General features: G+C 44.3%; 1 long non-coding RNA gene across 16 annotated transcripts in view; it reads right to left on the reverse strand.

Moving 5' to 3' along the window:
* LOC126086473 (uncharacterized) overlaps positions 1-26,021 on the reverse strand; it is a 136,006-nt gene that overhangs the window by 79,708 nt on the left and 30,277 nt on the right. For 10 of the 16 annotated variants that reach the window (XR_007519533.1, XR_007519528.1, XR_007519524.1 and 7 more), the window contains 3 exons: positions 7,721-7,860; positions 6,160-6,402; positions 3,272-3,889 (listed from right to left, as the gene is read on the reverse strand). The exons of 4 other annotated variants lie outside the window; for them this stretch is intronic. This is a non-coding gene — a long non-coding RNA (uncharacterized LOC126086473). The remainder of the gene's footprint in view (positions 1-3,271; positions 3,890-6,159; positions 6,403-7,720; positions 7,861-26,021) is intronic. 2 more of the 16 variants (XR_007519521.1, XR_007519525.1) reach the window with 2 other exon arrangements.

The raw sequence follows: 26,021 nt of genomic DNA on the forward strand, positions 1-26,021 counted from the left end.
GTTTCCAAAGAGCAGCTGGTAGATTCAGACTGCCGACCTTTTGGTTAGCAGCCAAATGCTTAACCACTGCACCACCAGGGCTCCTCATTAGGTGCCTCTTAATTCTTTAAAAAGGTCGCTTGGCAGCCCCTTGGCAGAGGTGCACGCAGTACTACTGTGAAGCTCAGCACAGAGGAACCAGGCTTGGGGCTTAGACACACTGGTTTGAATACAGGCTTCACTATTTACTAGTGATATGACCTTGAACAAGTTACTTCATCTCCCTGGGCCTAGGTTTTCTTAACAGCCCCCCTTTGTAGGGAGGTTCTGAAGATGTAATGAAATAAAGTAGGTAGGACCTGAGGTGCACTTCCTCATACAGATTTCTTGACTTTTTCTGTCAAAACCCACAAAACACTCTTGTGCATATAATTTTGGGTCCACCAGCTAGCTGACTCTTCTCCCTCCCCCTTTCTCTCCCTCTTCTGAGAACATATCAGGAATGAGAATAATGCTATTATTGCCAAAATCTGGAATCTGCTTCAACTGATATATTTTTCTTAATTAAGTTAATCACTGGCACGCTTTGCCAGTTTATAATGAACACGAATTCTCTTAAACCCTATCAATTGTTCTTAGACAATTACCCATTAAAAAACCTAACCCATTGCAGCCCAAGTAGTTCCCGACTCATAGTGACCCTAGAGGTCCGAGTAGAATTATCCCATAGGGTTTCCAAGGAGTAGCGGTTGGATCTGAACTGCTGACCTTTTGGTTAGCAGCCAAGCTCTCAACCACTGCACCACCAAGGCCCCTATCAGTTTAGAGCACAAAAATTACATAATAACAAACATTTGTCGGCAGTAGAGCTAGGAAAGTTGAAAACTTGGGTGCCGGGCTGAATGCCCACAGCACCATCCACTAGCTACAGGACCTTGGGCAGGTAATTTAAGCTCTCCAAGCCTCAGTTTCTCATTTATAAAATAATAGCACCTACCTCCCTGGGTTGTGAGGATTAAATGACATGTAAATAACCTGCAACACACTTAGGAATGTGCGAGGTAGTCGGTAAGTGCTCGATATCTGTGAACTGTGATGATTTTGCAAAGCCTCCTTGTGGGCAGTAGACCCCTTAACATGACTCCAGAAGTCAAGGCCAGAGAATACCGTCTTCAGTACTTGAAGATTTTGCTAAATTCAACAAGAGGGTATTTGTTGAGTGTTATCAGGCCTCTAAGGCTCCATAAAGCCACTTCAGTTAAATGCTCTCCACTTAAGAGGCTAGGGATCAGGGGTGCGGCTCTTTGAGGATTAATTACTCAGAAGACCCTGAGGAGAGCACAGAGCTAACACCAGAGTTAAACAGAGCAAATCTTGCCCCACCCGGTCGGCCCTCACCTCTCCCAGCAGGCCCTGGCTGACAGGGGTGAGAGGGCTCTAATATTACCCACAGATCCAGAGGGCCTCTCTGTGTTTTGATTAACCTAGAATTTCTAGTCAGGCCATTGATACCAAACATAATTTAACCTAAGTGAAATGAAATTAATTTTGTTTCAAAAATGCCACAGGAGGCTTTGAGACTTTGAAGAATCCCGGGCAGTTGAGAATTCTGTGCTCAGGAATTCAAACTGTTCCTCCCTCAGCTTTCCACACACACTCCCACTTTGACAGACTCCCACCTCACCCTCCAGGGTCTCTCCATGCCCAAAAACTTGCTTCGAACTGTCTCCCTGCCCTGCCCCCCGCATCTCTCCAGCCAGGATCTGTTTCTTAAAGCATGAGACAGACAAGCCCAAAAACCCACTGCCATCGGTTCCGACTCATAGCAACCCTATAGAACAGAGTAGAACTGTCCCATAGAGTTTCCAAGGAGCGCCTGGCGGATTTAAACTGACGACCTCTTTGTTAGCAGCCGTAGCACTTAACCACTACGCCACCAGGGTTTCCATGAGACAGACAAGGCTGTTATAAAATCTTTCTTCCCTCCCACTGCCTTTTCCTCTCTCGGATTCCTAAAATTCTCCGTCCCTGTGATCCATGATTGGCTGGTCTTTATTACTTCTGTTTACGTTTTACCAAATTGGAGATTTTTAGAAGAATTTATAAGAATGAAACACTGAAAGAAAATAGGAGCTAATATCTTAATTAGATTTTAACATTTGGCCAATGAGAAATAGTACTGAAGCGCTAGACATATTTTCCCAGAAATGCTGCCTTGTAATTATTTACCATTTTTCTTTCATTATCATTTATTCAACATCATTCATGTTATAATTTTTCATGTTTGTTCCAAGTCCACTTTAATAGTAGTATATAATTTTCTCCAAGTGGGCAGGGTTTGGGTTGGTTTGGTTTGGTTTGGTTTGTCAGGGAGTTTTTCTTGGCTACTGTTGCCGCTGTTTTTCTCATGACGTAGACGAAGGAAAGGAGAGGACAAAATAAAAGAGAATTTCTTAACGTGAGTGGCTCTAGGGCAGTGTTAGAGAAATGTTTTCATAGAGCGGAACCTGACACCTCATGTACAAGATGAAGCAAGTTCTCCCAGAAGGGGAAACAATTTAGTAGCTTTCCTACATCATGGTTCCCTCATCTGTGAATTGGGAATATTATGGCTCATCTCTCCCCTGGAGAGTTCCTAACAGTTAAAAACACTCTTCAAAGACTTGCTATCCTAACACAAAAGCCCAAATGCACAAAAAGGCCTTTCATCTCAGAAGTCTAAGCGGTCCCTATGAGTGAGATCCTCGATAGCTTGGTAACCCTAGCGGTAAGGGGACATTTTATAGACACCAAGACAAGACAGTTCTGGAAACTGACCATTGAATGAGTAATAGCAGAAGATGGCCAGGATTTTATATACACACACACATCTCTTCCTATCAGCAAATAAATACAATTTTAGTATAATCGTCCCTCAGTATCTGAGGCATTGGTTCCAGGAACCCTCGAGGATACCCAAATCCACGGATACTCAAGTCCCTTATATAAAACTGTGTAGTATTTGAATATAGGAAACACTGGTGGCATAGTGGTTAAGTGCTACAGCTGCTAACCAAAAGGTCAGCAGTTCAAAACCAATCGGGTGCTCCTTGGAAACTCTAGGGGGCAGTTCTACTCTGTCCTATAGGGTCACTATTAGTGGGAATGAGACTCGATGGCAATGGGTTTGGTTTTTGATTTGCATATAACCTACGCACATATGCATATCCTCCCGTATACTTTAAATCTTCTCCAGATTACTTATATACCTAAATACAATGTAAGTGATACGTAAATAGTCGTTAATGCTTACCCTTACCACTTAATGCTTTCTCAGCCTTTACAAGCACTTTATCACGAACCAGAGAGACCGTTTTTGCCGTTGTAAGGGCCGCACTAACACTTCCACGAATTTCAGCTTCTTTCTGCTTTATTGTGTGAATGTTCGATTCGTTCTTATCGACCTCAAGGCCCACTTCAGCAAACGACATGCCACTTTTCAAAAGTTCTAAGATTTTTATTTTCTCGTCAAGAGACAGCACTTTACGCTCCCTCTTACTTAGCCTTTGAGGACTTGCTTTCACCACTTAATTTCTTTCAGGGGCCATTTTTTCACAGAAACAAAGGGTTCACACAAAGCAAGTATGGAACGATGGAGGCGTGAGACAGACAACACTCAACGACGAGTGCTGGAGAGACACTTAGGATCTGTGAGGTGGTGGAGGCTACAACGTTCATTCTCCTGAATTCAGTGTGGGGCTCAGCGGACAGCAAGTTCAAGTTCTGCTTTTTGGAACTTTCTTTTTCTTTTTTTCCCAAATATTTTTCTATCCACAGTTGTTTGAATACGCCGATGCAGAACCCTCGCGTACAGAGGGCAGACCGTAATGTCACTTTAAATTACAGCGGTGAATTTTGTGTTCCAATAGTCCTGAATGTAAAACAAAAAAACTGTCAGGATACAGTCTCAAGGTCTATTCCCAACACAAAATTCATCCTTACTTCTTGGTTTCTTCACTGAGTTGGCTTTCTCCAAGCCCATTCCCATGGAGCCCTGGTAGCAAAAACGGTTAGGGGCTCAGGTGTTACCTGAAAGGTTGGTGGCTCAAACTCACCCAGGGGCTCCGTGGGAGAAAGGCCTGGCTATCTGCTTCCCCAAAGGTTATAGCCAAGGAAACCCTATGCCGCAGTTCTACTTTGTCACAGGACTCCATGGCACTTAACAACAACAAAAGCCCACCCCCACATCCTGGACCCCTCTCTGAACCCCCCCAAAGCCATTAAATTTCTCAAAAATATTAGCTTTCACCAGACTTGAGCAAAGATCTAGGTAACTTTGCCCCTCGCTGTCCTTTTCCCTCCCTCAAGCAGTTCCTTTGATCACTTGTGATTTAGCAAAACCACACATCCTTGCGCGACCCCCTAAAAGAGATCACCCAGGGAAATCGGCACGTCAGGACCCTTCAGGGACTCCAACGGTCGCTTTTTAAAAATCTCCAGAAAACAGAGGAGCGGTAATTTAATACTCGGCCTCTGATAAGCGCTCCCTCACTGTCTTTTGCCCAAATACAATGGTCCTCATTAGCTTTCACGAGGGGCTTTGAACTCAACACAAAGCACTTCCCTCTGCTAACTACCGCGTGGAGCCGGCGCTGGAGGCCAGGCCGGTCCTGTCAGCGTTTCCTTTGTTGACTATTTTTAAGGTGTTTGTAATGGAACCTTTTTGTCTGCTCCAAGCTCACCCCCAGTAAGTGGAATCTCAGTCTAGGAGAATATTCTGCTGCTTTCCAAACACCAACAGACTTTTTCTTTTTAAAAAGCCTGAGGGTAAACTAAGCTAGTTACTTTTGAGCAGGACCCATTTTTAGCACTTTTTTTTGGGGGGGGGGATAGGTAAACTGGGGCAGGTGCTAATGGCTGTGTGCATTGATAGGGGATCAGAAAGACTGATGATAACAGGGCCGGGAAAGGAGGGTTGCCAACAGCATTTCTCCCTGTGACCCCATCCCACCTGCAAACTGTGTTCTAAAAATTACTGGACAATTACTTTGTCACCCAGAAGCAATGTTTTAACTGTCCTCTGGGTCCCAGGCTAACCCACAAAACCTGATTTGGTGCCTAAAGTTGCTGGCCTCCCACACTAACAAATAACACCCTGCCTGCAGAGTCCCAGAACAAGGGTTGGTTCCAGTAGGAAGGGTAGCCAGAGAAGGAGTTCCCCCCTTCCCTGCAGAGAAGGTTGTTGTTGTTCGCTGCCCTCTAGTCAGCCCAACTCATGTTGACCCCATGTACAATGGAAGGAAACACTGCCCAGTCCTGTGCTGTCCCCATGATTGCTGGCAGAGTGGATCATTTCACTGCCCGGTTTTCAGAAACATTGCCAGGCCTTTCTTCCTAGTCTGTTTTGGTCTGGAAGCTCTGCTGAAACCTGTTCAGCATCATAGCAACAGGCAATCCACCACTGACAGATGGGGGGTAATTACACACGAGGGGAGAGTTCCACCACCGAGCCACCGATGCCCCAAGACAGGGTCAGTACTGGGGAAAATTCAAAGTGGTGACATTTGTCTTCAGTTGATGTCCTTCCTCTCCATCTCCCTTGGTGCCCAATCTGGAAGCCCATTCTACAGCTCCCTATCCTTAGTAGATGGGATCAGATAGGCCTGTCCACCCGCTCCATCCTGAGAGTCCTCCATTCTCAATCCATATTAATCTCTGCTCCCTGTCCCCAAGTCCAGGGCCCTGTGTGATCGGTACAGGTTATTAATCAAGTGCCCTAGCTGAACAGTTAGAGGGAGAAAGGTAGGGCTTCGAACCGATTAACAAGATCCCCAGATGATTCTTATGTATAGGGTAAGTACAGGATATACGTAGGAATCACCTGGGGATCTTATTAAAATGTAGGTTCTGATTCAGTGTATCTGGGGTGGAAATGCAAATTCTCAGCAAGGGCTCGAACTAGAACAAGCTGATTCAAAGCCCTGGAGAAAAGCAGCAGGGTGCAGAGCCAATGGCCCAGGTTTGGGGCCTGGGTCTGCTGTCACATGACTGTAAGACAGCAGACAAATCACTTCCCCTCTGGACATTTCCCCATTTATCAAATGAAGCCCCTGGTAGGTCCTAGACCCCCTTATAAGGTCTCCTGTGCAGGTGTATGCTTTTTTAAAAAGAAGATATTTGTTAAGTCAAATGAATACCTACCTGATGGACTTTCAGACAGTGTTGTAAGTTATGATAATAACATATGGAGAGCTCAGAAGAAGCTACTTTAAGGCCAGTTGCCGCAGCCAGGGAACCAAGCAAGCCCCACAGTCCCGATTTACACAGTGTTCTTCCTTCCTCCATCTCCAACTTCTTCCTGATGGCTCTTAGGTCGATGACGTGTTTGTGAAGCCAGGGACCTCCTGTGATCTGGGAACACTTTGTCTTAGTTATCTGGTGCTGCTGTAAAAGAAATACTACAAGTGGGTGGCTTTAACAAACAAATTTATTTTCTCACAGTTAGAAGGCTAGAAGTCTGAATTTAGGGCACCAGCTCTAGGGGAAGGTTTTCTCTCTCCATCGGCTCTGGAGGAAGGTCCTTGTCTCTTTTCAGCTTCTGTTCCTTGGTTCCTTGTCCATCTTCATGGGACCTAGCATCCATCTTCCCCCATCTCTGCTTGCTTCTCTGTGCTTCATCTGCTCCTTTTGTATCTTGGAGGTGATTGGCTTTACGACAAACACTACACTGATACGGCCTCGTTAACATAATGAAGAAAACCCTATTCCCAAATGGTATTACATCCACAAGAATAGGGGTTAGGATTTACAATACATATTTGGTGGGGCGGGGGACACAATTCAATATATCAAAAAAAAAAAAATCCCATTTCTGCACACAGCTGAAGTAACAGGTCTCTCTGTGGCACATCTGTGATGGTATCGACTAATATGATCAATACCGACTGTCGTGGGTAAGAATTCTTAACTACAACACAGTTTGCTACTATCTACCAGTGCACTTGAACCTCGCCCCCGTTGTTGATTATCTCTACTCTCTCTTGTAACGTGAATAAACTCCGTGTAAAGGACTTCTCTCTCTTTTTTTCAAAGTGATCACAATACTTCTGCTGTACCTCTAAGATAGACCAGAAAGACATGCTTATCATATTCCCAGTGTCTTCTCTAGAGCTCTCCCGTACTTTAAGCCAATCCAGGTTGGGGAGGAAGGTGTGGTCTACTATACAATCAGATTCTTTATAACAGATGTGCTCCAGGTTCACACTGAATAGAAAATTGTATACAATGGGTGCTCCGTACATATTTCATAAGGGAATGCTTACAACCTAATATAAGGCAACTTTTCAATAACTCGTAAGTGCATAAAGCAAAGGTATCAGAGCATAATTTAAGGAGTAGCATGGCTCCATCTGCAAATCTTGCCAGAAATTAAAACCGGCAGCCAAATTCCTAAGCATATACAGACCTTATTGCTCTGTTCCATCGGGTCGATTTTCGACTCATAGCAACCCCATGTGACAGAGCAGAACTGCCCCATAGGGTTTTCTAGGCTGTAATCTTTACAGGCGCAGGAGAAAGATGGGTCAGTTGGCTTCCATAAAGATTTACAGCCTTGGAATCTCTGTGGGGCAGTTCTACTTTGTCCTAAAGGGTTGCTATGAGTTGGCATCAACCCAGAGGCAAAGGGTGGGGGTATTCTTTACATAGCAGATCACCAGGACTTTTCTCCCTTGGAGCTTCTGGGTGGATTCAAACTGCCAACCTTTCAGTTAGGAGCCCAGCGCTTAACCATTGCACCACCAGGGCTCCTTATCCATAGATACTTCGCATCACCATCCAAGACTCTGCGTTGATTCTCCAGGCTGTGACTTGCTGCTTTCTCCTCTTCCTCCCCCAGCCTGACTGATTGAAAGACAAGAGAAAATGCAAAACTGATTTTCATGGGGACAGAGTTTGAAACTATTTACCAATCCTTTACCAAGCTCTCAATAATCTCACTCCACCAGCATGCGTTAACCACGTGGCTCTGGGCCCAACACCAGGCTAGGCACTAAGGGTTAGAACATTTAAGGTCTGGTTTCCATCACCCCAAGTCATTTATTGAGTTCAGTGGTTCTCAATCAAGGGGGATTTTTGTTCCCCAAGGGACATTTGGTTATGTCTGGAGACATTTTTGGTTGTTACAACCGGGTAGGTGCTACTGGCATCTAGTGGGTAGAAGCCAGGGATGGTGTTAGACACCCTACAAATGCAGAAACCAGCCCTCCCACATCAAAGAATTATCCAGTCCAATATGTCAATAGTGCCAAGGTTGAGAAGCTCTGCTCTGGTTGAAATGAAACAAAATGAACACACGTGAAACCCAAGGGAACAATGTCAGACACGCTATGACTAGATGCCATAGAAGCTCAGAGACCATGAGGGCTGCTGCAGCCACACTCTTGGTTTCTGGGCCTCAGTTTCCTCTTCTCTAAAATAAGAGGCTTAAAGACTGTATTTATTAACTACCTTTGGTGAGGCTGTTTCTAGCCCCTTCCTCTCTTAGACGTAAAATCTTCTGCTAGGCTAACAGTTTTAAATTAGGACTATTTGGTGGTGTGATCATGTATGTTTAAAACCAAACAGAAAATTTCCTGTTCCCCAGCACAAAATAAAATTCAAGTTTATAAAAGGGCCTGTAAAATCTCATAATCAAGCCCATTAGCCAAGCAAAATGCTCCGCTTTGATTTGGCGGTGTTTAGCTTGCTTTTCTTAGTACCACTTCATTAGCGCGCTTTTAATGGGTGCGCTTCCATCCTGCTTCTTGAAATTGCTGGAAAAGAAAACACGCGATTTTTAAAGTACCAGATACAAGAGACATGTCCCTTCCCCTTTAAATATGGATGCACAGAGAGAGCAAGAATGTAGACAACACAGGAAAATCTATTAGGGCCCCAGATACCATATCTTATTGGAGTGCTGGAGCCCTTTATTGCATTTTTCTTCGCTGGAGACCACTATAGAGATCTCTGCATTGCCAGTGGCCACACTAATTTCCAGCTCTTTGCTGTTTCAGAAGACCAGATTTTCTTGATTAATAACAAAAGGTTTTGTTGGGATCAGAGCTGTTTCCCACCATCTCTATGCAAACCCCGGCAACACAAACTGTGTAGATTAGCATTTCAAGGCGCTTCCTATTAAGGATGGCAAGAAAAGCGCCTCTTGGTGGGTAAAATCCATTTTGTCCTCTCTTGTGACATCTGTTCTAACTTTTAAAGCCAGAAAGGAAACGAGATAATGCCAGAATCCTTTGCTTTACAGTCCTGGCCCTTGGGAGGCTGCCGTGCACCCTAAAAGCAAGTAACCATTCCGGACGTACAGGAGCCTATGAAACGTGAGAATCTGCAAGTCCCCTTCACACGAGGAGAACTCCAGAAGTAATTCTTAAAGAGTCGTTCAGACTTTTAATTGTCTTTTTCAGGCTTTCTTAATTACATTTGCAATTACTTCTAAACCTCGCAAGGCTGAATATTTTAAATTTCAATTTTTTTTTTTAATTTAAATGTTTATCGCTGCCTTTGCTATTGTGTTTTATTTCTCATTCCCCTCAAGCTAATTTTGCTTTTGCGGCGCACAGAAATGGAAGTCAAGTCAGTTAGGCAACTGAAATATGTCTACAAATAATGGAGGAAAACTCGCAAGTGATAGGATAAGAAATCAAACAAGCCCCGTAAAGTCCCTACCTCCTCCCACCATCTGCGCTGCACGCTCTTAGATCTCTTACATTGGTCATCCTGGAGACAAAGCTGAAGGCAGATTCCAGCAGTTTTTCCATTCACTATTCATTCAGAGGTCCATCAGCTCCGTATGCATTCAGCCAACTGCTGTGTTAAATCAGGGCCTTTTCCCAGAATTGACATGGTAATGAAGTCATGGTTTTGCTCACTGAAAAGACCTCCATAGGTATGCCCTTCTCTGACAAATCCACCCTTTTCACCCCATTGAGGCCTGAAAATTATCTCATAACATTACAACATCTGTGCACGGGGTTTCTGCCTTTTGGAGCTGGGTGTGTTTATTGCTCAGCCATGCCTCCCACACTGGTGAGCGCGGGGTGGGGCCGGCTGGTGCCTACGCGGGCTGCAGCCCTTGAGCTGAAGGGCTGCCTTCCCTCCTTCCCATAGCTTTTGTGCTCCGAAAGCTGCTTTGCCTTGAAATGCTGATGCCTGGATTCTGAGCGCCAGGAATTGTTGTTTGATCATTTTCAGGTGTTAAATGTAGACCAGAGAGTAAAACTATTTAATGTGAACTTGCTTTTAACCTGTTGCTGCGGAGTCAGTCCCACTCACAGCGACCCTGCAGGACACAGCTGAACTGCCCAAGAGGGTTTCCAAGGCTGTAAATCTTCACGGAATCAGACGGCCACATCTTTCTCCTGCGGAGCCGCTGGTGGGTTCAAATCTCCAACCTTTCAGTTAGTACCCAAGTGCTTAACCACTGCACCACCAGGGCTCCTTGAACTTCCTTTTAGAGAATCTTATAATTAGTCCAGCCACGAATATCAGAAAGGAAAAAAAAAAAAAAATGTGGAGTGGGGGGAAGTGGGGGCTGGGAGGGAGGAGGATTGAGCTAATGAATTTTGCCCAGACTCTAGCAAATGACATTTGCTCAACTAGTAAGTGTATTTAAACTTTATTTAAACAAGCCCAGGTCAATAAAATCTAAGGGGACGCACGGAGGTTGGGGGAATTTATATAAGGACTACACCATCTGCAATTTATATCTGCTCCACCCTGATACAATGATTTCATTTAATTTGATGTGACATTTAAGAGCCCTTTTTGGAAGGAAGAATGAACATTTCTCTATTCTATTTGCAATAACCTCACCTGACTCTGCACATGGCCAAGAAGAATAAATGTCACGCTCATTGCAAACAGTCCTGTCCTGTCGTGGGGAACAAACCTGCTCCGTTCAATGAATGTGAACGTGGGCATGTCTGAGGGCCCCTTTTGGCTCTTGGTGCCCAGGCTTGTGTTGTTTTGTTTTCGCTTGTCTAAATTCAAGTCAGAGTTTAGATAAAATGCTCTCGACTACATACGAAATGAATTTTCGGCTGACAACCAGGATACACAGAGTAGATCACTTAGACAGGCACCCGGAATTCAGGTTTCCATCTCAGAGGAACACAGAGATGACGAGGCCTGTGGGACTTGAGCTCCTTTCAAGCGCCTTAACCCTCTTTCGATACAGTTCAAAAGCTTCTAGGTCAATATTAACTTGTTCTGACATTACAGGACATGAGAATGTATTCCTAGCAGATATTTTTTCCTTCAGCCATCCTTGAGAAGCCGGAGTCTCCCGGTGGTGCAAAAAAAACGGTTAAGTGCTGGGCTACTAACCAAAAGGTTGGCGGTTCAAACCCACCCAGAGGTGCTTCAGGAAGAAAGCCCTGGCAATCTGCTTCCAAAAGGTCGCGGCCATTGAAAACCCTATGGAGCAGTTCTGCTCTGTAACACACGGGGTCACCAGGAGTAACAGGTTACCGTTGAGAGAGTAACTGTCCACCCCGGCCACCCTCCACAAAGCAGCTTCTAAAACAGTTTCACAGACTTGGGTACACACTGAGTACTGATGGGGGCCCCATTCCCAGAGTCTGATGTGATTGGTCCGGGTGCAGCCTGGGCATGGGGATTTTTCAGAGCTCCCCAGGGTACTTGCATATATGGCCGGGGCTGAGAACCAGTGTTCTGAAACACAGATCTGATCACTGTGGCTCCCATGCTCAAAAGCTCATCATGGTCTTCCTACTGCACAGCAGCCTATGTGGGAGCGCTTCATAATCAGGACCACTCACCTCTCTGGTCTTATCTCCCATCCTTCCCCTCACCTCTGAGGCCTTAGAACCCATGCCCCACTCTAACCCATAACTGGCTGAGCCCTTCCCCCTCTGTAGGGCCAAAGGGGTCTGCCTACAGGGAGAACATGCCCCAACTTCTGTACCATGTCCTGGGTACCTGGGACCCCAGAAATTTCTGTCCAAAAGGCCTAACCCCATTTCCAGGGTCTGAGCAGGCCTCTTTCCTAAGTGCATCCTCTTAAGGGGCGGGGGCGGGGGGGGGGGCATGCTGCTGGTTTGCACTCTCCTAGGCCTGACAGGTGAGGTGAGCTCTGGTGGCACAAGGGTTAAGCACTTGGCTGTTAACCTAAAGGTCGGCGGTTCAAACCCACCAGTGGCTCCGCAGGAGAAAAGACCTGATGATCTGCTCCTGTAAAGATCACAGCCAAGGAAACTGTATAGGGCAGTTCTACTCTGTCCTATAGGGTCACTGTTTGTGGGAATCAACTTGAAGGCACACGACAACAGGCCTGAGGGGGAGAAGGAGGGGGGAGGCCATAGCTCAGGGACCTCTGCCTTACCCTTGCCCTGGGCCCTACAAATATTAGAAGTGGGCCTGCCCCGCCCTATCCTCTGATCATGGCCAATTATGATTCTTCCTCTTGACAAATAGTTAGGGGGCAAAGGCTCAAGGGGAAGGGAATAGAGGCCCTTGATGCTGTTTGCAGTTTTTCCCAGGCCCTCAGAGACTCTTCCCGGGATGACAAGAAGCCATGGATCTAGAAGGATACCCTCAGTGCTGGATTTTCCCAACAATCTCTTTCCCCAGTTTTGTTATGTAACCAAATCTTGGCTTTCTTTTACACCATAGCTATGCTTTCAGGCAAATAAGGCTTTTCAAGAAGCACTAAAGTTTCATATTGATACTCTGAGGAGGTCTTCTGAGCCCTGCAGGGGGCATCGCCAGGCTTGGGGGTTAAGCCAACATATCAGCACGTGACTTTTGGCAAGTATAGGCCTTAGGGGCTGGTCACGAACACAGTCAACACCAACACATTACTTGGAGTTGTGCTTTCCCTACCCTGAGGTGCCTGGGGAAACTAGGCCATCCTTCTTACCACAGGCCTCTCAGGCAGCAGGTGCTTGAGAGCTGAGATTTATCTTCTCACTAGGCCTCTACCGCAGCCCCAGACAGCACTGCCTGACAAGGCCAGGCAAAACACAAACCACTTCGGGCAGACTTCCACGGTCTCCTCTAAGGTCATGAGGAGTGCTGAGTTTCAGCCAACTTGTGATCACTGGGGCTAGACCCCCTAACCTACCAGTCTGCCCTGCCTTCCATCATCCCTGCAGCCTCTCCTTCCCTTTCATTAGCCCCCACAGCCCTACCTGCCTTAACTCAGCTCAGTAGGCTTCACAGAAACAACAGGTTCCAGGATCCCACAGGTATCACTCCTCTGAGATGTCATCCCAGGGCTCTACTCATCACCTCAGCAGTGGGAACACTGCCTGCTTGGTGAACAGCTAGGGCCTTCATTACAGTGGCATCTACTCAGTTGCCTCAGCTCCTTCTCAATGAATCATCAGCTCAATCTCCTTTTTGTAGCCCCTGCTCCTTCATCTCCAGTCTAATGTTATGACGCGGCCCTTCCTCAGGAATTTCACAGCTGGTGTCCCTGCCAGCAGCAGCCTTGCCCCATCAAACTCTCACTTTCACTAGCTGAAACAACTTGCCAACGCCTGAGGAGAACGGGTAGTCTATTGTGCCACAGAGAGCCCATGCAAACACTTCTGGCGCCTCAGGGCCAACAGTTCAAAGGTTCAGAACTTCCCCCACAGTATCTTCCTTACCTGACATCCATTTAAAGTAAGCAACAACAACTAGGTCCTGCTTGGACTTCAGAGCCATTGCCCCCTGAGTAGTCCAGACGCTTTTCCATGGCATGGTCACTCCAAGGAGCGTAGGGTTCCTTGATGTCTCTGGTTTCCCCTTACATATGCCGTCTCTCTCACCTTTACTCGTATACCCGTCATTTCTGTCCCAGAGAATTCCTGCCATATACAATTTACTATTCTTCCCAAAAACCCAGTAGTATTATTCCCGTAAAGAAAAGTTGTTTGGAAATGCAGTGACACCTAACTAATGTGTGTAAGGGAAGTGCTAGAGGGAGCTTACTCCATATCAATGACCCTGTGTGATCCCATTGGATATCTGAAATGATTAGTTTGATCCCAAAGAAAAAACTTGACATTTACCTTTATCTCAGACTTCCCCGTTATGATCTCAACTCCTTAACTTTGCTTATCATCCTCCAAAGGAAGTTATTAAGCTCCTTCCCGGTGCTGAAATTCTCTGTCTCCAAAGATGGCCACAGCAATCCTCACATCCTGCATGCAGTCTGACATTGCCACTTCTCCCATCAAGAGGAGGAATCTGTGTCCCCCCTCCTCTTGAACCCAGGCTGGCCTGCAACTTGTTTTGACACTAAAGTTTGGCAGAAGTAACGTGATATGACTTCTGGCAACTCGGTTTTCATCCCTTTGGAAGACAGAAACTCAGGGTGCGTGACAGAATGCTGAGAGACTGTGTGGAGAGTGAGAGGCCATGCGGAGGAGAACTGAGGTGCCCCAGCCAACATCCAGTGCCAAGACCCCAGACGTGTAGTGAGGCCATCTTGGATCCGCCAGCCACAACTGAGCCACGCTGATCTCCTGACCCACAGAACTGTGACCAGTAAAATGGTATAGTCTTAAGCCATTATATCTTGAGGTTCTTTGTTATACAGTAGCAGCTAATTAAAACATCTTTACTTGGGCCTAGATCATTTCTTGGATTCTCATTTACCTGTGTTTTTGTTTTTGTTTTCCGCTTTCCCTGTTTTATGGCCTTCTTAAATCATTCCTCACTGCTCCTCCAGAAGTCCAGCTTAGAACAGCCAAACAATCTGTGCACTGTAGTCTTATTACCAAACCTATTTATCTTCCTTAAATATCCTAGAGCAGTGAAACTAAAAATATTATCAAGTTACTTTGGCTGGGGTTACCAAATAGCCTTTCCACAAGCATTTAACTTCCTCATTTCTTTGACTTGACTTTAAAGAAAAAATAGATGTACAGGTCACTCTGAAGGTCTACTTTTTGGTCAAATGCTACATATTCGTCACTTCTTTCTGCCAGTATCTCCCCCCATTTCTGGCATTCAGTGCCTCAGATGCTTTCTCATTCCCCTACCCCCTTACCTGAGTATCCCCAGGCTTTCCTGACAGCTCCTCTCCCTCTTATCCAATTTTACCTGTTGTTTGAGCACAATTCATTTATCTGTTATTCGATCAAACCAAACCCCACAGGTGGTTGACAAATATCTGTTGAATGAGCTCTGCATGGTAGGGACCCTTTGAGGCTAGGCCTTCCCCTAACCCCTTCCAGAGCCCTCCCCTTCCAGCCACATGACTTCCTGTTACAACATTCCTGCCTCTTCCGAAGTCCTGCCCTGTCCGGTGTAACCACTTTTCTCACCCTTCCCTGGAACCACCATACAAGCGACCAATCAGAGTCTGCCAGTCTTTACCCTGCTCTTCCCACACCACACAGGAACAGAGGGAAGGGCACACACATGGCCAAGTTACTTTTTTCAAACTCAAGGTTGATTAATAGAACTGTAGAGGACAGTGCAGAACTGCCCCACAGGGTTTCCAAGGAGCGGCTGGTGGATTCGAACTGCTGAACTTTTGGTTAGCAGCCGAGCTCTTCACCATTGCACCACCAGGGCTCTATTAATAATTAGCAAAAATATTTTAGCTTCCAATAATTCAATTTTAGGCAGCTGGGTGGCGCAAACAATTAAGCACTCAACTACTAGCCAAAAGGTTGGTGGTTCAAACCCACCCAGAGGTACCTCAGAAGACAGGCCTGGCAATCTGCTTCTGAAAGGTCACAACCTTGAAAACCCCATGGAGCAGTTCTACTCTGCATACAAGGAGTCGTCATGAGTTGGAGTCAACTCGATGGCAACTGACAACAACAATTCAATTTTCTACATTCAGTAAATGCCCACCGGACCACATACTAAGAAAACCATTCAAGGCGTAAATAAATAAACAGCATGTTTCTTGACCTTGGAGAGCTCACCATCAGGTGAGAAAGGCAGACACAGATGTGGGGAAAATTTACAAGACAGCATGATCAGAGCTAGAGCAGAGGTGAGCACGGGTGGGAGCAAGTGGCGGGGATTCTCCAAGGGGGGCACAGTAAGAGGGTTTTGCACTGAAGGGCACATTTGAGCTAGCCCTTGAAGGATGAGTTACTCGTAAAGAAGGGAGAAGGGGGGCAGAGGGAACAGGGGAGACCTGGAGCCAGGAAAGAGCCTGGCTGGTTGGAGGAATCCTCAGCTGGCCTGGAGGAAATAAGGAAGGCACCTGGAAAGGTGGATTGAGACCAGTTTGTGCAGGGCCTGATTTCCCTGACTGAGTCTATTTCTTTACTTCCATCCGTGAATCTGTGCTAATCCTACAGTGGATCAGCCTCAGGGTCAGGATTGGAGAGAGGGCTTGAGACCAGTGAAGCCTTGAATGCAACATGTCAGGGGTGTCAAAAAACTCAGCGATCAAGACAAATAATATCTTAATGCAATAGTTTTAAAAATCAAAGGTAGTATCTCTATTTGCAGATGACATGATCTTATACACAGAAAATCCTAAGGAATCCTCAAGAAAACTACTGAAACTAAGAGTTCAGCAGAGTATTGGGATACAAGATAAACATAATCAGTTGGATTCCTCTACACCAACAAAAAGAACATCGAAGAGGAAATCACCAAATCAATGCCATTTACAGTAGCCCCCAAGAAGATCAAATACTTAGGAATAAATCTTACCAGAGATGTAAAAGACTTACACAAAGAAAACTATAGTACACTTCTGCAAGAAACCAGAAGAGACTTACATAAGTGGAAAAACATACCTTGCTGGTGGATAGGAAGACTTAACATTATAAAAATGTCTATTCTACCAAAAGCGATCTATACATTTAATGCAATTCCGATCCAAACCCCAACGACTTTCTTTAATGAGATGGAGAAACAAATCACCAACTTCATATGGAAGGGAAAGAGTCCCCAGATAAATAAGGCATTACTGAAAAAGAAGAACAAAGTGGGAGGCCTTACTTTACCTGATTTTAGAACCTATTATACCGCCACAGTAGTCAAAACAGCCTGGCACTGGTACAACAACAGATACATGGACCAATGGAACAGAATTGAGAATCCAGATATAAATCCATCCACATATGAGCAGCTGATATTTGACAAAGGCCCCAAAACAGTTAAATGGGGAAAAGACAGTCTTTTTAACAAATGGTGCTGGCATAACTGGATATCCATCTGCAAAAATATGAAACAAGACCCATACCTCACTCCATGCACAAAAACTAACTCAAAATGGATCAAAGACCTAAAAATAAAATCTAAAACAATAAAGATCATGGAAGAAAAAATAGGGACAACGTTAGGACCCCTAATACATGGCATAAACAGTATACAAAACATTACTAAGAATGCAGAGGAAAAACTAGATAACTGGGAGCTCCTAAAAATCAAACACCTATGCTCATCCAAAGACTTCACCAAAAGAGTAAAAAGACTGCCTACAGACTGGGAAAAAGTTTTTAGCTATGATATTTCTGATCAGTGCCTGATCTCTAAAATCTACATGATACTGTAAAAACTCAGCTATAAAAAGACAAATAACCCAATTAAAAAATGGGCAAAAGATATGAATACACACTTCACTAAAGAAGACATTCAGGTAGCTAACAGATATATGAGAATGTGTTCACGATCATTAGCCATTAGAGAAATGCAGATCAAAACTACAATGAGATTTCATCTCACTCCAACAAGGCTGGCATTAATCCAAAAAAACACAAAATAATAAATGTTGGAGAGGCTGTGGAGAGATTGGAACACTTATACACTGCTGGTGGGAATGTAAAATGGTACAACCACTTTAGAAATCAATTTGGTGCTTCCTTAAAAAGCTAGAAATAGAACTACCATACAATCCAGCAATCCCACTCCTTGGAATATATCCTAAAGAAATAAGAGCCTTTACATGAGCTGATATATGCACACCCACGTTTATTGCAGCTGTTTACAATAGCAAAAAGATGGAAGCAACCAAGGTGCCCATCAACAGAAGAATGGATAAATAAATTATGGTATATTCACACAATGGAATACTACACATCAATAAAGAACAGTGAGGAATCTGTGAAACACTTCATAACATGGCGGAACCTGGGAGGCATTATGCCGAGTGAAATTAGTCAGTTGCAAAAGGACAAATATTGTATAAGACCACTGTTATAAGAACTTGAGAAATAGTTCAAACTGAGAAGAAAATATTCTTTTGTGGTTATGAGAGGGGGGAGGGAGGGAGGGTGGGAGAGGGGCATTCACTGATTAGATAGTAGATAAGAACTACTTTAGGTGAAGGGAAAGACAGCACACAATACAAGGGAGGTCAGCACAATTGGACTAAACCAAAAGCAAAGAAGTTTCCTGAATAAACTGAATGCTTTGAAGGCTAGCGTAGCAGGGGCAGGGGTCTGGGGACCATAGTTTCAGGGGACATCTAAGTCAACTGGCATAATAAAATCTATTAAGAAAACATTCTGCATCCCACTTTGAAGAGTGGTATCTGGGGTCTTAAACACTAGCAAGCAGCCATCTAAGATGCATCAATTGGTCTCAACCCGCCTGGATCAAAGGAGAATGAAGAACACCAAGGACACAAGGCAATTACAAGCCCAAGAGACAGAAAGGGCCACATGAACCTGAGACTACATCATCCTGAGACCAGAAGAACTAGATGGTGCCCAGCTATAACCGATGACTGCCCTGACAGGGAACACAACAGAGAACCCCTGAGGGAGCAGGAGAGCAGTGGGATGCAGACCCCAAATCCTCATAAGACCAGACTTAATGGTCTGGCTGAGACTAGAAGGACCCCGGTGGTCATGGCCCCCAGACCTTCTGTTGGCCCAGGACAGGAACCATTCCCGAAGCCAACTCTTCAGACATGGATTAGAATGGACAATGGGTTGGAGGGGGGTGCTGGTGTGGAGTGAGCTTCTTGGATCAGGTGGGCACTTGAGACTATGTTGGCATCTCCTGCCTAGAGGGGAGATGAGAGGGTGGAGGGGGTTAGAAGCTGGCAAAATGGACACAAAAAGAGAGAGAGGAGGGAGAGAGGAAGTAGGCTGTCTCACTACGGGGAGAGAAATTGGGAGTGTGTAGCAAGGAGTATACGAGTTTTTGTGTGAGAGACTGACTTGATTTGCAAACTTTCACTTAAAGCACAATAAAAATTATTAAAAAAAAAAAAATCAAAGGTAATGCCAAAATCCGCAATGAACAGAATATCAGATTATCCGATGAAGTCAAGATCGATATTACTGATTATTTTGCCTCTGGCTCCAAGGTGTCTCAGCACCACACTGTTTGTCACTTGTCCTGTCCTTGTTTATTTTTGGCACTTTGCTCACCTATGGATTTTTTTAATAAACTTATTTCTTATATATTACATTAAAATATTATTTTACCAGGTGTATTTTTCAGAGAATATTTTAACCTACAGGAGCACCTAATGATAATAAAAAATAATTAAAAAAAAAAAACCCATTGCCATCCAGACGATTCCGATTCATAGAGACCCTATAGGACAGAGTAGAACTGCTCCATAGAGTTTCCAAGGAGCAGCTGGTGAATTCAAACTGCCAACCTTTTGGTTAGCAGCCATAGCTCTTAACCACTGTGCCACCAGGGCCCAAAATGATAATAGCAAGGCTAACAACAATAGCTACCACCCATAGGGAACTTTCCATGTTCCAAGTACTCTGCTAAACCCATTGCATGTATTACCTCATTTAAATTTCACAGTAATGGTCTTAGCAGCCCCTTCTTTAAAATAAGTGAACTGAGGCTCAGAGAGGTCATTAAGCTTTGCCAAGTTCACTTCACAAGAGAGTAGAGTCAGAATTTCCACCCAGGAACTTACGACTTCAAACCCCCAAGCTCTCTCAATCACAGTGTTACACTGCTTCAGGCACTGGAATTAGACAGTCTGCCACCGATTAGTAGGGTATCCTTGTGCTTGTAAATTAAGCTTTTTGAGTCTCAGTTTCTGCATCTGTATAATGGGGATATCAATACCTGCATCATAGGAGCGTTGTTACAACAATTTGATAAAATATGGACAGCATCTGAATCAACCTTTCAAACACAGGTTGTCCATAACTGTTAGCTACGAAGGTATTTAGTAAAAGCAACACCTAGGTTAACAGGATTACTATAAAATCCAATAAACTAAATTATGTTTCTCAAATTCTATTCACATTTGTAATCCTATTATTCCCAAGTCACCTTATTCGTTCTGTGAAACAGATAGAAGCAGCTCACCCAATATCAATTCTTACACGCTCCCATTTTTTTAATTCCAGATATAAGTAAGATTTCTGTACACCAAATCCAAAAGGGAACTATTTTTACAACTTTTATATTGATTTATTCAGCTTTTTAAAAATTATTTGACAGGGGATAGGTTAGATGTCTATCTCTCCATTATTACATTTCACAGATAGTGTCTATTTAGTTATTTAAAAGGTCCATTTGGAATGAAGTACTTCAGGTCATGTTTTTTGTGTTACTTTCCTAAGCTACTCTCATTTTTACTGTTCAAATGCAACTTTTTAAATGTTCGGCAACATGGGTATTTGTGTACTTGTTTTTACCAAGAATCCCCTCTATTTTATTTCTAAGGAAAATGTGGCCTAGAAAAAGTTCATGAATGATCTGTGCCAAATGTTCATTCATCCTTGTCTTGGTCTCAAGCAAAATCTTATGTCTACAAATTCCCCCCATCTATTCAAAAATAGAAATTCGAGCTGGATTCAGAAGAGGACGTGAAATGAGGGATATCACTGCTGATGTCAGATGAATCCTGGCTGAAAGGAGAGAATACCAGAAAGATGTTCACCTGTGTTTTACGGACTATGCAAAGGCATGGACCATAACAAATTATGGGTAACATTGTAAAGAATGAGACTTCCGGAACACTTAATTGTGCTCACGGGGAACTTGTACATAAACCAAGGCAGTTGTTCAAACAGAACAAGGGGATGCTGTGTGGTTTAAAATGAGGAAAGGTGTGCATCAGAATTGTATCCTTTTACCATACATATTCAATTTACATGCTGAGCAAAATAATCTGAGAAACTGGACTATAAGAAAAAGAACGGAGCGTTGACATTGGAGGAAGGCTCATTAACAACCTGCAATACGGAAATGACACAACCTTGCTTGCTGACAATGAAAAAGACTTGAAGCACTTACTGATGATTAAAGACCACAGTGTTCAGTATGGATTACACCTCAACATAAACAAAAGTTCTCATAACTGGACCGATAAACAACATTATGATAAACAGAGAAAAGACTGAAGTTGTCAAGGATTTCATTTTACTTGGATTCACAATCAACACCCACGGAAGCAGTAGTTGAGAAATCAAAAGATTCATTGCATTGGGCAAATCTGCTGCAAAAGACTTCTTTAAAGTGATAAAAAGCAAAGATATCACCTTGAAGGCTAAGGTGCGCCTGACCCAAGCCATGGTGTTTTCAATTGCCTCATGTGCATATGAAAGCTGGACAATAAATAAGGAAGATCAAAGAAGAATTCATGCCTTTGAATTATGGTGTCAGAGAAGACTGAACATACCATGAACTACCAGAAAAACGAACAAATCTGTTTTGGAAGAAGTACAGTTAGAATGTTCCTTAGAAGCAAGGACGGCAAGACTTCGTCTTGTATACTTTGGACATGGAGAAGGATATCATATTGGTAAAGTAAAGGGTCAGCAAAAAAGAGGAAGACCCTCAACGAGTTGGATTGACATAGTGGCTGCAACAATGGGCTGAAGCGTAACAACGATTGTGAGGATGGAGCAGTGTTATGTTCTGTCGTACATAGGGTTGTTATGAGTAGGAACCAACTCGATTGACAGCGCCTAACAACAACAACATTCAAAAATAAAAATATTTTTAATTAAATACTTCAAGAGCTGGAAACTTTTCTTCACACTGAATGCTATTCAACACCCTTTTCCTCTGTGACCTAAGGAACAAGTTAAATTCACACGCCAAGGCTTAAAACTGGATTGGGAACACATCGGATGTGTGTGCATCCTGCCGGAAGTCATGTGGTATGCAGGAAGTTGCAATCATGAAGAAGGCTGGACCTCTACAGAAGCTGAGCAAGCCTGAATAAACCTAGGCTTCTCAAAAGAAGGTGTGCAGGGATGCGTCTGGTAATTAATTGCACCATAGATTTCAAAGGAAAAGGGAGGAGGAGGCAACCAGCGCTGTTGGTGCCCCAGGATTTTTCTTAAAGGCACAGACAGAAATACAATCACCAGCCATACTGGGCAGATCCACCAAAAGGCCCCTCAAGTGGCTGCTTTGAGACTGTGTCCGTTGTTGCTGTTAGCTGCCACTGAGTTTCTCTCCCGACTGATGGCAACCCCATGCATGACAGAATAAAAACACTACCTGGCCCTGCACCATCCCCATGATCAGCTGTGGATAGGACTGCTGTGATCCACAGGGTTTTCCCTGGCTGATTTCAGAAGTAGATCCCAGGCCTTTCTTCCTAGTTGTCTCTGTCTGGAAACTCCTCTGAAACCTGTTCAGTATCGTAGCAACACACAAGCCTCCAATGACAGACAGTGATGGCTGCACATGAGGCGCATTGACGAGGAATCGAACCTGGGTCTCCCACATGGAAGACCAGAATTCTGCCATTGAACCACCAATGCCCATGAGACTCAGAATGGAGCATGTCCAGCTCTCAAGGCAGCTTTCTCCTGTACACAACGGTCCTCCTTTATAACTGCCCAACATTGACTTGTTAGCAAGTTATGGCCAAGATGCCTTTACTGTCACCGATTCCTTAACTTTTCAAGATAACTATCAGATGAAGTTTCTTACCCTTGGTCCTGAAACAAGTAATGAACTCATTTTCAGAGTTTAAGGAAGGTTTTCAAATTTCTCACAGAGGTTCCAATTTCAACTAATCTTAAGCAAAAGTTTCCACAAACAACTAAATAGTTAAAATGTATATCTTAGTAAAAGTAAATCAGTTTAGTTCTGCAGGCCTGACAATACAACACACAGAAGAATCTGGGGTTGCAGAGAGCAAAGGCGGAAAGCTCAGGGAGATTACCCGGAGGGAGAGAGGAAACAATACCAGAATATTCTCCAGGGACTCCAGCGGCAGCCACCGTGGCTGGCCACATGTGTGAGCTGATTTGCTTTCAGAACTACCAGCTAACCCATGGAAGCCAGGAGCCCAGGTTCTCCCTTCAAAGCCTACAAATGCCTACTGAAGCAGAACAGAAAGGGGAAAGTTCAGAGGAAAGGTTTTCTCCCCTCCCTGACCCTGAAAGAGACCCAATTGTAGCCTGCAGGGCTGGATGGAAAGATTTAGACAAGAATCACAGAACTGGGAGGGCAAAAGGTCACACTCCATCTCTACTTTGCGGTGGAAAGCCTGCTCCATTCAGTCCGCGTCTGGAAAGCCATATTTGAGTCTGACAACATGCCTGCTGTATTGCAGAGGTCTGCTCTGAGCTTTGGTTTCCTGCTAGGAAAGAGACCCAGCTGAGCAGTTTTGGGGCTGATGTATTGCCGTGACATGCCCTCCTGCCTCCTGCACAATGCAAAAGTCCCCTGACCAGGGTCTCCCTCTTCCACTTTCTCCAAGGTATCCTCCACACAGCCTCCAGTGGGCTCCCTGAAGAGTGAATCTTACTGTTACCTGCTGTCCAACCATGGCTGACCATCTTACATCAAGCACTTACCTGCAGGAGTGTCACTGTCCACAGGGTCAGCTCCACACCCCTGAGTCCTTCAGGATTTGACCTGGCCTGGGGTTCTTGTCTCTATCAGCCATGTGGTCATACCAGGTAGGTGAGGCTCATTAAAGATTCCTCACTACCATCACCATGACAGCCTTGCCCTTTCTCTCTGCTTCAATACCCTACCCAGCACACAGACTACCAATCGGGAAAATAAAAGTACCCACCTTCAAGGACCATCGTGAGGAAAGAGGACATAAGATACACCACCTAAGGCTTTTACGACAGTCCCTGGCATGGTATATTACCTACTTGGCTACCATCATTTTCATAATTGTTATTATAATTACTTACCACACCCACTCATCATCTAAGATAACTCTCCCCATTAAGTCTTACCCCATATCCCATACTCCCCAAGCTGGTTTAAACCTCCTGCTCTGGGCTTCCCAGCACCCAAGGCTTGCATCTCTCTTAGAACTTAACCATAATATATGTATTTGTTCATCTGCCTCACCTACAAATTTGTCTTTCATCTTGGCTTCCTATGTTCCTATCCTAATATTTGGCATTCACAGCATTAGCCAAAAAAAAAAAAAAAGCAGTTGCCATTGAGTTAATTCTGACTCATGGTGACACAGACGCTCAAATTTAATAAATGAATAAATGAACACACCAATATCATAGTGGGTACACAGATGTTAGTTTATTTTTGCACCTTTTCTTAAAGATGTTTGACAACACGAACTCAGAGTCCTGTCCCCCTCTGCTTGGAGGCTCTGATTATCAGAGAGTTTCTATTTGTCTAACCTGTGCCATCTCTGCTGCAGCTTTAGCTCATACCTATCTTCAACCTGAAGCAGAGGCTGAGTTGACCTTGTTACCTACTGCCATCCACACAACCATGTTTCACTCACCTTAAGACTCTATCCTAGAACACTGACTATGATGGTTAAGGTTGTGTGTCAGCTTAGCTAGGCCATGATTCTCAGTGGTTTGGCAGCTATGATGTATTTTGGCAGTATAATGATGTGATCACCTCCATGATGAGATTTGATATAATGTGATCACCTCCATGATAGGATCTGCTATGAGTAGCCAATCAGTTGAAAGGGAGTTTCCTTGGGGGTGTGGCCTGCATCCAATACAGGTGCACTTTCTGGCAAGACTCGCGGGCTTTTGTTCACTCAGGATCCTGCAGCTGGCTCCTGTTTGTCTGACTTCTGGCTCTTGGGATTTGGGCTAGCAGTTTACCTGCCATTTTGCCTGCTGATTTTGGGATTTGATAGTCTTTGCAGCCTGTGAGTAAGAGCCTTGCTCTCTGACTTGCCGATCTTGGGCTCACCAGCCCCTGCAGCTTTGTAAATTAGAAGATGCCTCCAGGTTGACCCATGGACTTTGGACGTTCCAGCCTCTACAACCGCATAAGCCATTTCCTTAATATAAATCTCTCTATATATACATTTACACGCTTTCCTGGTTTTTCTAGGACCCCAGCCTAAGATGCTGACTATCTGATGTCAACTTGGTCTCACAATTTCCATTAACTTGTTCAGAAAACAGAAGGGTTAAATTTCCCTTAGGTCCCTGGATGGCACAAATGGTTAAGCACTTGACTACTAGCCGAAAGTTTGGCTGTTCAAACCCATCCAAAGGCACCTCAGAAGGCAGGCCTGGTGATCTGCTTCCAAAACACCACAACCTTGAAAACACTACAGAGAACAGTTCTACTCTGCACACGTGGGGTCGCCATTAGTTGGAAACACTCAACGGCAACTAACAACAACAAATTCTCTCTACGTTTAATGTCTTATACATATCCTTTTTCAGAAAGAGTCTCAGGTCTGAATCTTGGTCCCAGTTCAACTTTACCTCTACTCTTAATGACCCAGTTTGTGTTCTTTCAGTCTATTAGGGCTAGTGACATGGCCAAAACTGGCTTGAAAATACCTCATAATGCACCATTCCCCTGCACAGGCATGGGACATTTCTCCCATCGATTTAAGAAGCACCAAGTAGTTTTCTGCAGAAAAGGAGATGAGAAGCTGAACATCTTTCATAACCCTTGATAAATACTTGAAGATTGCTGTTCAATCACCCCTGACCTTTCCCCCAATTACATAACCTCCATTTCTTTAATCTTCCTTCAAAAGGATCATTAACTCAGCAAGAGGAGAGAGATTTTCATAGCATTCAGGAAGGCAGTGAGGGAACTGGCTCTCTCCTGAGTGAAGAAAGATTCAGTATGATTTGTGGGTAAGGTTGTTTTATAGGTGGAAGAAGGAGCTACACACGAAGATTTTCATTTTAGTGCAGATTTCAGTGGCACAT

This window comes from Elephas maximus, chromosome 12 (assembly GCF_024166365.1).
Source record: "Elephas maximus indicus isolate mEleMax1 chromosome 12, mEleMax1 primary haplotype, whole genome shotgun sequence".
In the NCBI taxonomy this organism is placed as follows: domain Eukaryota; kingdom Metazoa; phylum Chordata; class Mammalia; order Proboscidea; family Elephantidae; genus Elephas; species Elephas maximus.